At 44.0% G+C, this 12,963-nt stretch overlaps 1 pseudogene; it reads right to left on the bottom strand.

Annotated features, from left to right (window-relative positions):
- Positions 1–440: 440 nt before the first annotated feature.
- Positions 441–559, bottom strand: LOC118606167 (annotated as a pseudogene).
- Positions 560–12,963: the final 12,404 nt, after the last annotated feature.

The following is a 12,963-nucleotide window of genomic DNA, read 5'->3' as shown; positions in this document are numbered from 1 at the left end:
AATCTTTTAGGCAAGGCAGCCTTTGGTTGACCTCACAAATTGCAAGGACCTTTGTTGTAAGGCCAGTGCTCCCGGAGAAGGCCCCAGGGACGTCAGGTCCCCGCCCCTAGCTCTCGCCTGCTAGCCACCTGAAGCCCATAGACCAGTCCGCAGGTGCCAGGACTACACTCGGTGGCGCCACCGCTGCACCAACGAAAGAGCCCCACGCTATGCTTTTGCCTTTTTTGAATCTTCCCCTTCCTGGACGCGACCCTTAAAAACCCTCCCCCGACCCCACCCGGGTGCGACTTCTCCCGCCCCTCTCCTCAGGAGCAGAGAACCTCGCCCAGGACCACTTGCCTTTCAATAAAGGACACCTGTTAATCATGAGTCAGACTCTGTTGAGCGGTTGAACCTTAAACTTGTCAGTTTACAATCCTTAATTTTTAATTTTTTTTTTATGCCTACAGCACTTGGTCTTCCTAGGTAGTCTTCCATCCAAGTACTAACCAGGCCTGACTCTGCTTATCTTCCGAGATCAGATGGGATTGGGCTCGTTCAGGGTAGCATGGCCACAGACCTCATTTTTATTACTTTTCCATCTCTCTAGTATATCGATAGTTTTTGGAAACAAATGACATCATTCTATTTATAGCATTCTATTTTTAGTAGTGGCATTTCCTTTTACAAAATATAGTAATTCTCAAGTACTGCAAATCAAAAGAAAACCTATAAAAATGTAGCATTTCTTCCCATGATGTTAACACTGTTCTCGAACAGTTGTTAGTCGAAGATTCATTTGATGAACCCGATTAGTGTATACATTTCTGCTACATTAGGGTTAGAGACAAGTTCTGTTTAGAAATAACTCTAAAAGCAGTTTTTATATTTTGTTTTCACTTTGAAAACCAGTCAGATTTGCTTCAGCCTCAAAGGGCATGTTTATGTAAAATTAAATTGATGCCGGCAGTGAGCTGCACTTTTCTTTTTTCTAAATGGGAAATGGGTTAAAGAAAGAGGCCATTAGGCTGAGGTGGCTCTAATGCTGATGCAGCCTACTGAAGCAAACCAAAATCTAAGCCTGTAAATACCTCCAGGCTGCGAAATGGAAACCTAAGGACGACCAATCACAAACAGCAACTAGGCTTTAAGTTATAGCCAATCAATAATTTCCTAGTTTGCTTCCACCTTTTCCTATAAAAGTTTTCCTCCGGCTCCCAGCCACAGAAGGCTCGTAACCACTGCCGACTTGGCTCTGCCTGATTCGAATCGGTTTTGTTCAAATAAATTAAAATTTTTCAACATGCCTCATTTTATCTTCTAACAGTTTGAAAAATGGAAAGACAATTTACTCCTCAAGACCCTTGCCTTGCTGTGTCCATCAATTCTAAACTATTACATTATGATCCTCAGTTCTAATCAAGTCCCTGCATGGAAATATCCACTTCAACCAGCCTTTCCCCTCCCTCTTCCAAGGTGCTTCTAAAAGTCTGGTGGTGTTGTGCCTTGCCGTTGGGAGAACAAGCTTAATTTGGTCTTAAAGATCATTTTGGTGATCATTTCAAGGGGCCAGTGTCCCTCAGGGGCTTTTCCTGCCTCACTTGGTTGTAAGGTTGGCTGCTCCTGGGTCTCCATTCCTGCATGGCAGTGTGAAAGGATGGAAAGCAAGCCCAGGTCTCCAAGGACCGGTCCAGCGCCCACTCTCACCCCCACCCCCACCCCCAAATGAGCACACTGCATCATCGCAGCCTCCTTTCTGCCCCTTGGGTCTGCCCACATGTTCAGACTATGCAGATCCATCAAGCGCCTGATTAAGAAACAGGAAACTTGGGTTCTATCTCTGACTTTACAGTTCACCCAGTGGCAAGCCCCTGGCAGGTCTCTCTGAGCCATGTCTGCAGGTGAGGATCCCTGCTCTGATGACAGACAAATTGCAGAGCATTCTGAAGATTACAGAGGCAAGGAATTTACCACATTGTTCACCTAGTGAGTTCCAACTCTCTGGCTTGGCGCAATTAAAAATAATTGAAAGAGAAAAGGAAGGAAAAATCAAAAAAGAGGACGCACCCTGTTCCTAGCACTTGTTAACACTTGGCATGTTTTTCCTCTAGGCTTTCAGTTATGCATATAACCTAGAATCATAGCCTATGTACAAAGTTGTACACCCCACATGTCAATTTTTCCCCCCATTTATAATGAGAATATTTCCTTTTGATGATAAATCTCCTTGGAAAACTAAGCTTCATGGCTTCAAAATATTGCACTTAGTAGAGAGAACCTAGTGTTTGCTGAAGAATCCTCCTGCGACTGGACTGTTTTCAGCTTCCCGCCATTGCAACTGATACTGTGATGAACATTTTTGAGCATAAGGCCCACTTTCCCCATTCTCCAGGTATATTCTACTGGTATATTGTGCAGTCTGTCAGCAAGTATTTTGCTCCTTAAGAGCAGTGTAATTCATTTTTGTATCCTTTTCACCCCAGTACTTAGTCCAGAGTTTGGCACAGAGCGGGTGTTCAGAACTGGTTGCTTGGGTGACGGTGAGAGGCTCTCCTGCCGTTCTCCATCCTCCTCCTCTCTGTGTGAACTTTGCCTCCATTTGGCTGCCACGAGCCATATAATCCTATACCCATAGGCTCTGGTTTGACCTACATCACCTCCACAGGGGGACACTGAAGTCCCCGGGGAGTTTAACAAAAGGCAACTCTGGCCCCACCTCCAGAGAGTCTGATGTCGTTGGTCTGGGGGCGGGGCCCATGCAAGGTACTTTTTAAAATGCTTTATAAGTGATTATAAGAACAGCTACGGTTGAGAACCCATGAATTAAATGGTCCTTGAGGTCTCCTCCAACTCTCATGATCTGTGAGCTTTGATTGAGCCAGGTTAATGAAACAGAGATTCTATAATGTTGCTCTGGGAAAACAGAGTATATGAATAGTTATTTCCAGGAGTATACAGTTAAATTCTCAGACCTCAAGGAAAAACATTCATAAAGGGTCTTTCTCCACCTTCTGGAAATATCCTGGCTCCCATCACCCTCCGAGTTAAAGGTCCTGCAAGGACTGCAGGCCGTCCCATCCTTCGATTACTTCCATTTCACTGATGGAGAAACTGAGAATGGGAACAATCCTGACGACAACCAGGAGTCCAGCTGCCGGCAGAATCTGTAATAGGGAGCTCTGTGTTTTTAACAATTTTGTTCAGCAAATGTCTGTGTAGGCAAAATTTCTGGATGGGTGGAAAACCTCCCTGTTTAAAAGGAATTTTTGGCTGCCTTGCGTATCCAAAAAGTTAATGCCGAGCTCATGATTGAAAGCTGGGAAAGCAAACCAAAGAGAGGTAGACAGACAGACAGACAGACAGACAGATACTGCCCTGATGCCTGGTGCGGTCTCTCCTGCAGAAGAGCATCAGGCCCACTGCCTGGAATTCTGGTGGGGTTCAGGACACACTACTCCAAAATACAGCAGTTTTTTCTTTTTAATCTTGGTATATTGGTATATTGAATATTTTAAGCTGATGGGATTACAGGAGGGACTCTGATGGTCCCCTGAAGCAGGTCATCAAACCCTCACGTGAGAGTTGTCCTCCCTATGCCTGCAGGGAAGGAGCCTTCTTACCTCCTAAGGTGGGGGTTGGGAGGTTGGGAGTGGGCGGCCGAGAGGAATCCAAATGCTCAGGCCTTGCCAAGTTTCCCCCAGTTCACAACTCTTAGCTCACACCTTTGTCCTCTTTCATTTTCCCACAACTTTCCACTCTTCATTAAACCTAGAATAAAAAACTCTGGATGGACTGCTTCTTCAGGTCATCATCTCCTTGTGAAGAAAGACTGCCTTGTCTTGTAAAACTGACACCACGTGAATATCTTGTTACAGAGACCCAGAGGAGAACCTGGAAGGGCAGAAAGGAAAAGATATGTTTCCTCTTCTACAACCCATCACAATACCTTTGACTCTGGAAGGCTTTCCTTGTGTCTTTATTTGCAGAACTCACTGAAAGGGAGGGGTCTCAGGCTCCACTATGGTCCTCCAGGCCGCAGGCTGTTAAGACAGCAGCAGGAATTGGGAGTCCGCCTGTGCGCAGCACAAACGGGGGATGCAGCTGTTCAGAGGCAGCAGGAGGGGAACGGGCTGTGGGAGGCAGCTGTGCCTGTCAGCCAGGCCATTCAGCTCAGGGCCACCTCTCCAGAGAGAGAGACATTCAAGTGAAAGAGCAAGTGAGTTTTCCAGCAGCTCATTCTCTGATTCGGTAGTGAAATATTGCCTGGATGTACTTAAATTACCTTCAGGGGCTTGTAAGACACCCCCAAAGAAAGTAAAATGATTTCCCCCAGAGAATTCCATAACGTAATGATAGCTCAATAAAGAACGAAAAAGAAAAAGCTGCCATATAGGAGAAAATAATTATTTTTTATTTTCTCGTGGTCATAGGCAGATACGGGACGTTACAGGCCTAGCAGCTAGGAATACAGGCTGCAAGAGAATGGAAAATTACCACGGGCTTCCATTCCGGGGCTTCTTTCCCGATCCCCTGAGATCCTGAGTCAGCTCGAGAAGGAAGAGCGGGCAGCGCCCCCTGCTGTGGGGTTCCGACTTGCTCTCGGCCCCAACTCAGGATGAAATGCAAACTTCCTTTCTTATGAAAGGACCCTAAATTCTTTCTGAATGACCCTGGGAACAGAAGACTGAAATGAAGCACATAGTCTGGACTATCCATTCTCATTTCTTGTATTTGCAACATTAGCCCAAATTCCAAACTTTTAATTATAACCAACAGAAAAGCCTTGCATTTACATTTGAATGTGTTTTTATATATGCTCTGAAGGTGTTCCAAAGGAGTGAGATATTTGCTTCCTGTTTCATAAAGGAAATGAAATAGGTTAAATGAGAAATATTTCCCCTATGGAAATAAAACACTACTTGCTCATTGCAAAGATCATTTTTATGTCTTCTAAATAGCAGGAAACACTTGCTGAAACTAAACCCATAGATGTCTCAACAGCTTTATTTGTTCACTCTATTTTGGGCTCCATTATTGGAGCAATTTCTGTTGGCAGACATTATTCTACCAATAATTTTTGAGCAGTTAATTTTTTCTTCTCCTTAATGCAATAGAATTGAGCACATCCCTCTCAGGATAATCTGGAGCTTGGGCAGGGGTGGGCGGCTAAGAGGCAGAGATCATATTTCTAAATGGATTGCGTGTTGATCCAAAATGTATAAATAGGTTCACAGATTACTCTTCATCCACATTTCAGGCGTATCCAAGTTTCCGCAAACATTTGAGATCTGAGGGGCACAGAAAGCTTCCCTATGGCCTTGCTGTCATTCTGCTAATTCCATGGGGATCCTCCGTTTTGAATTAAGGCAGCATATCTCACACCTCACAGAACTGTAGCCTACGGGTTTATTAAGGATTTGGGCTTGTTTTAGGTGATTTTGAGGAATATTCAAAGAAGTGGTACTTTGCCCGGAAGTAGATAAGGTCAGAACATGGAGATAATTCGGTCATTAGGAATCTTAATATTTCTTAACTAGATGATAGGAGGAATGAAGCAAGGTAAAAGCTGTAACTGGTAGAGAATCAGCAGTCACTTGGATTAGACAAACAGGAGGAATGTTTGCTTATTTTCGTGGTTTTGGACCATGTTCTTGTTTGGTCTGTGTTCAGACATGATTACAGGTGAGCAGTCTTGTTGTGGTCAGCTCTGACTTGGCTCACAGAGTCATCTTGTCCACTGTGGGTGTCCTGTGAGAGCATTTATGCACGACAACAGAACTCCCCCCCCCCCGCCCTCGCTCTGGGTGCCAGGCCAGCACCCGGCTCCCAGGGGCAGCTTCTCTCTTTTTTGTTGTCATTGCCAGCCATAATGGAATCTTGCTGGTGTTTAGGTTCATGTCTCAGCTTAGGGAACCAAAGGGATGGGCCCTGAAACGGGTAAGCGTTGACAGAGGAAGGCCGAACACTTAATCTGTAGGAGGCATGGGAGATGTGCAGACAGGGTAAACAACCTACGTGTCTTAAATGCCCCCAGCCGTGCTATCACTGTACAGCCATTATGGCTTCGAATTATCGAGGAAAGCTTAAATGATACTCAGCGAGTTCTTCTTTTTTTTTTTTTTCTTTTTAGTAAAATTATTATGGCAACATCAGTAAAATTAAATAAGTTTCAAGACCCAATGAGTTCTTTTAAAGAAAGTAGAGAAAAAGCAATCTATTTTAGAACTATGATTATAAAAATCATCGAAATATTCAGTGAGAAAGTTCCCAGCATTAGAGTAGGTATAGCCCTTCAACCTTCAGACACCCTGTTCCAGTGGCAAAGGTATGAATCCCCCTGGGGATCCGTGGTAGATCAGGGACACGGGGATTTCATCTCGTGCAATCCTGGTCCTGTGGGGAAGGCAGTTTTCACTATTGAGAAGTCCCTGATGGAACCAGACAGATCATGTTCCTGCCCCTGGGGATACGCTGGGCTGATGGAGAAAGAATGGAACTGGTCCAAAAGGAGGCACAGGCCTCGCTTGCCGACAGTCGTGGGGGTCAGAACTGTGGCTTAGCCTTTAGCCTGGGTGGTGTGGGACACAGTAGGCAGCGTTCAGCCTGGCCTTTGACTACCAGCCAAAGAGTGTGGCTCGCAAAGCAATTTTCTACAAGATGCCATAATGAGGGGAAGCAGCTAAGGCAAAACAGCAAAGAATATCTGTACATTGAACTTCCGGGAGGGCCATGGCAATGTGATAAGCTGGCTCTTAAAAGGCTTAAAAGCCTGAGACATGTCCTTGAAACAAAATCAGCATAGTTCCGATGGTGGTTATGGAATGTTAGTTAGCAGGAGAGTGGCGAGAAGGGGAAAGCTTAGATAAGTAAAATAATATAAATAATAGCTAACTCATCGAGGGCTTACTACGCGCCAGGCACTGTTGTTTTCCACATGTTATTACCATCTTCACAAAAATCCTAAGAAACAGGTATCACTTTCTTCATTTTACAGAATTAAATGAGGCACAGAGATGTCAAGTAACTTTCCCACGCTCTAAGAAATGGAGCTATAATTTGAGCCCAAGCAGTCTGGTCCCAGAGTCTTGCACTAACCATTCCTCTCTTCTAGAAACACTTCTTGATCAGTCATGAACAATGGTATGGATCCTGACCAGGCAGCCCCTGCAAGCCTCCAAGAAAAGTGGAGGCTGCAAGCTGATTCTAAAATGTACATGGAAAGGCAAAAATAACTAGAATCGTCAAAACAATTTTGAAAAAGAACAATGTTGGATATACCTGATATCCATATATACATAAGCAATAGTAGTTACGACACAGCGGTATCGGAGAAGGGAGAGATAAATGGAACAGAATCAAGACTACAGAAATAGATCCACATAAATATGGTCAATTGATTTTTGACAAAGATGCAAAGATAATCTAATAGAGAAAATATAGGCTTTTCAAGGACTGGTTCTGGGAACAATTAGATATCCATATGCCAAAAAAAATGAATCTCGATCCCTACTTTATATGCCATAAAAATGAACTTGAAATGGATCTCTACATAAATTTAAACTTTAAACTGTAAAACAAGGAGAAAACACTTGCAGCCTTGGGTTAGGCTGAGATTTCTTAGATATAACACTAAAAGCATAATCTATAAAAGAAAAAATTAATGACTTGGACTCTATCAAAATTAAGAACTTCTGTTCTTCAAAAGACACTGTTAAAGAATGAAAAGACAAGTCCCAAACTGGGAGATAATGACTGCAAAACATACATCTGATAAGAGTCAAATACAGAATACATAAAGGATTCACAAAACTCAATAAAAAAAATTAGTCTACCCAGCTTTTAAAAATGGGTAAAAAATTTGAACAGACACTTCCCCAAAGACAATATATAAACGGCAAAAAAGCGCGAGCAAAAATGTTCAACATAGTCATTAGGGAAATGTAAATTTAAACCACAGTGAGCCCCACCACACACCTATTAGAATGACTAAAATTAAAAGTCCAACAAAACCGAGTTCCGGTGAGTATGCAAAGCCACTGGAAGGTTCAGACGTTGCTTGCAGGTATGCAGAACTGCACAGCCTCTTCAGAAATCGATCTGGCAGTTTTGCAGAAAGTTAGACATTTACTATGCAACCCGGAAAACACAGTCATAGGTATTTTACCCAAGAGAAACGAAAATCTGTTTATAGCAGCTTTATTCATAATTGCCCCAAGCTGGAAACAATCCAAGTGCCCCTCAAATGGAGCATAAATAAAATGTGGTGCCTCCATGCAATGAACTGTTATTCAGCAATAAAAAGAAATGAACTATTGACGTATGAAAACAGCATGGGTGGAACTCAATTGCCTTATGCTAAGTGAAAGAAGCCAGACTCAAGGCTACATACTGTGTTTCCATTTATACGACATTTGGGAAAAGGCAAAACTTTGGGGACAGAAAATGGTTGCCAGGGACTGAGTTGAGGGAAAGATTAACTACAAAGGGACACAGAGGCTTTTTTGTGGCTGATGAAACTATTTTATAGCCTGATTATAGTAGATGACTGTAGTCAAAACTCACAGTACTGTACACTAAAAAGGGTGAATTTTACTATATGTAAATTATACCTTAATTTTTAAAATGGAAGGAAAAAAGGGAGGTTGTGGGGCAGGGACCCTTGTACAGTTGGCAAATTCTACAAGGAATCTTTTGGGTATGGCCAGTGTCCTTAGAAGCTCCATCAACTGTATTTCCAGGGCAGAAAAACCTTCTAAACACAAGGTGCTTTTCTGCATACCGATTGGTGGTTTGAAACCTGAGGACGACTGGACTCTCCCGAGGGTCTGTTCTGCATGGGAAAGTGCAAAGGGCAATGGACAGCCAGGCCAGCTGACCTTCCTGCTTCCCAGCATTGCTCCAACTTGTTCTTCTACTTCCTCTGAGGGACTCCTTCCTTCCCAAGAGGAGCTGTCAATCATGATGACCTTGTACCCCATCCCACCCCAACACCAAGAATAGATGCAGGAGCCAGAGTTATGCAGCCTAGCAACTACTCTTTCCGCAGGCCACCATGACTCATTTAGGGAGGACAACGACCCAAGCAAGGCCAAACAGCATCTTCCTGGAGATCGTTAAATAGATTTAAGAGACAGATTTTCTCTCTTCATGGAAGTTGCAAAATTGGGGATAATTAGAACTAAGGCATTGGTGGTGGTCATCTTGTGTAGAGAGAGTAATCAACAATGCTGAGAGATGGGAAGGGGGCGAGGACCCTGATAGCATGAAGCCCCTGGATCCAGTCATGCAGGAAGAAAGGGCCACCCGTGAACTTCCCAATTACTGAGCCATTAAGTCCCCTTTCCTCTTGACTAATTTCTCTCTACCTAAGAGTTGTCACTGACACAGCTGAATACTGCCCTGTGGTTGTGTACTGTCGAGAGGTCTGTTCAGATGTGTTCAGCCAATAGTAACAGACACCTGCTTTGTGCCAGGCACCAGGGACACAGAGCCAATTTCATAGAGGGGACAGATGTGATAGCAAATGGTAAGTGGTTGGGTGGAGATGAGCCAGCTTGAAGAGCTGTCAGAACCCAGAAGCCGAGCACTTTCCCCAGCCCGGGGCTTCAAACAAGGCTTCTTGGAGGTGACTGCTGAGCCGAGTCTTAAAGCATTACCCAGATGGGAAGTAGGGAGGAAGGGGCTCTTGGGCAGAGGCACGAGCAAAGACCTGGCAGGGAGAAATAGCATGATGCGTACAGAGAAATATAAACCTTTGAGTTTTTCTAGAGGAGCGCTGGCCAATAAAACTCCATATTGATAGAAATATTCTATCTACACTGTCTGTTATGTAATCTCTAGCTATTAAGCACTTGAAACATGGATAGTGCAACTGAGAAGCTGAATTTTAAATTTTATTTTATTTTAATTAAGATTTAAGGAGCTGCATGCAGCTAGTGGCTACTGTATGCGTGTGCGGTGGCTCTAGGCAGTGAAGTACGAGGCAGAGAGCGGTAAGGGACAAAGCAGGCCAGAAGAGCTCAGCGAAGGGCCACAGATGCCATTTTAAGGGTGATGAACTTTAACCTGTAGGCACTGGGAATTCTTTGGAGGGTTACAGAACTGAAAAGTGACTTGGGTCATATCACTGGAGCAGAGGAAGACTGGAAATAGAAGGACATTGCTGTAGCCGAGTGAGAAGTTATGAGGGTCTGAAATATGGCAAAGGTAGAAGGATAAGTGAGGAGGGGATTGATTCTTGAGGTTTTAAAAGAATAGAATCAACAGGACCAAGTGTCTCTTGGTTTTGGAGGGTGGAGTTGTAACTCTTTCTTGGGGGGGTTTGTAAGAAAGATGGATTTTTGTGTGGTGTGTCTTGGACAGGGTGCTGCTCCTGGGCAGAGGGGACTGGAGGCTGGTAAAGGGTCCTGCAGCAGCTACTAAATTCCAGGGCCCCACTTCCCTGCAAAGCAGGCTCTGTCAAGGTCAAAGATGCAGGTTGAAGAGACATCTTGCCTGGCTGCTGTTTTATTTTAACTTGAAAAGTCATGTTATCTTTGAAAACTGCTGAGTCAGACTGTAAATATTGACACCAATTTCTACAGTATCAACTGCAGGAGTGGGAAGCTTCCCAAAAAGACAGAGAGGCAGTTTAAAACCTTTGGTAATTAAAAAAACACCTGAACTATTTAGCAAAGTCAGAGTATTATTGAGAGTCAGAGACTGACCCCTCAGTGGGCCTCCTTGGGCAGAGTGGATGGGGAGCAGGCTTTCCTTAGCTTCAAGACAGGGCTATGGCTTGGATTTCAGGGTGGAGATGGGAGGACCCCAAACCTAGGCTTTTTTTTTTTTAATTAATAAAAGAGATTATCCTTTGAGATGGACTGCCAAGATTCCCTTGGTTTCCCATGATTCATTCATTCACTCATCAAATACTTACTGAACAACTACTAGGTGCCAAACCCTCTGTAGAAGCTAGGACTATTGGGACAAAAGCCGCAGACTTTGCCTCGAAGGAGCTCTGAGTTTTGTGGGATGATTATAATACAGTGAATAACATTCACTGATACCCACTGTGTATCAGGCACTCTGCTGGGTGAATTTTATGTGGACTTAACCTCACAGGACCAGTGAGGTAGGAACTATCATGATCCCCAATTTATAGATGAGGAGACTAAGGCACAGAGACCTCAAGTAAGTTGCCCAAGAGTCAGAATCCACTCACTTAAATACTTAACCTAAAATCCAGAAATAGGCAAACCTTTTCTGTTAAGAGACTCAGTATACAAATGGACAATGGCCAGACCATATAAAAAAGTAGAACCTTAATCTATTATCTGTAGTAACCAGTCCAGGAAACCAGCTTGCTATCCACAAGTCAGACTTGCAAGAAGTTAGACCACTTTCTCTAAAAATCAGCTTAGGGAGCCAAATGATAACCTTGACAACAATGGCCTCAAACGGAAAAGATCTGATTAATTTTGACAGCTTCCCTAATATTTGTCCCTTCTTCCAATTTAGGGCCAATCAGAGAAAGCCAAATATGGGTCCCTAACCAGTCACACAGGTTGCTCGTTTCTAGTTAGCTCATCTTCAGCCTCCCCACGCTAACAGCCTCCAATGGTCTGGGCACACCTGGAGAAGCCCTTCCTCTGCTGGCTTTCGAGTCTCTGCCAGTCACAAGTGATGGTAGCTGAGTACCTTGCTTATTTCCACCTTGTAAAGGGCCAGACAGAAAATATTTTTGGCTTTTTGGGCCATACGGTATCTGTACTAACTACTCACTTCTGCTTTTAGAATGTGAAGGTGCCCACAGACAAGGGTGCAGCTGTGTTCCACTATAACTTCACTTGTAAGAACAACTCATGAGCTGTATTTGGTCCATGGGACCTAGTTTGCTGAATGTGACTTTGAGCTATGCTGCTCTTTTGTTAAGAATGTCACTACAAACTCCAAGCTTCCAGAAAAAGTATTGACACTTTTCTTTTGTAGAGAAGGATTTCCTTTCTAAAGCACTTTCCCTTCTGTTCGTTAATTCGGCCCTGCCAGACTATCCAGTCAGATTATGGGCCATTTGAGGTCAAAGACCAGGTTTTCTTCAGTCTTCTGTTCCCCAGGAGGTTTACCTAGCATCCTGCAGGGCACAAAGTAGGTTCTCAACAGACGTTTGTTAAAAATGAGTTAAATCATCACAATGATCTGGCAACAGTGGGAGCTTCAAGATTGTTATTCCCATTGCAGAGAAAGGTAACAGAAGGTAACACAGAGGCACAGAGAGTGAAGTGACCGTGTTTGTCCCAAGGTTTTTGCAGAGCAGGAATTTGTACCCTGTCTCTGAGTCCCTCTGCCTCTTGGGCAGGATGGACTCCTCCCCTGCTGGGCTCGTTGGAGAACCCCACAGAGGCAAGCTGCTGCTGCTGCTGCTGCTTTGTCTACTTGGTTGAATTCTGTGACCTTATAATTTTCTAAACACTGAGCATGTCCCCACCCCCATCCTGTTCCCTGCCATTTATCTGACATGAAACCTCAGGGGAATGAGTCATTCTATAAAAGCCAAGATTTCTAGGCAGTGGAGTTTATTCCTTTAAGCTTCGGGCCGCTTTAAAGGTTTTATAGAACTCTTCCTGAAGCGCACTGCTCTTGTCTGTCATCTCCATCAGAGGTCCCCAAGGAGAATGTAGCTCTGTGCTAAAGTAAGAGCCTTGGTTACAGACACCGGTGGCTGGACTCGGGGGTGACCCCAGATGCCCTCATGACATCTGAGAAGCTATGTGGAGTGGCACATGACTTGGACCTCTTTGAGGTTATTTTGTTTTTGTTTTTAAATAGATGTTCCTGTCTCTTCCTCAACATTTAGGCTGTCATCTGTCATTTCGTGAAGCAGAAGGAAGACTTCTACCTGAAATAACATCCCTCCCTCCTTGTAATTTGCTCTTCCCCACTTTGGGCTTGGAAACCTGTTTAACTAAGCTTGGCTAACACTCAACAAGGGTGTTGGGAGAAAAA

Source organism: Rousettus aegyptiacus, unplaced genomic scaffold (genome assembly GCF_014176215.1).
Source record: "Rousettus aegyptiacus isolate mRouAeg1 unplaced genomic scaffold, mRouAeg1.p scaffold_m13_p_7, whole genome shotgun sequence".
NCBI lineage: Eukaryota > Metazoa > Chordata > Mammalia > Chiroptera > Pteropodidae > Rousettus > Rousettus aegyptiacus.
The sequence above is the reverse complement of the archived record's forward strand: the minus strand, read 5'-3'. Positions and strand labels throughout refer to the sequence as shown.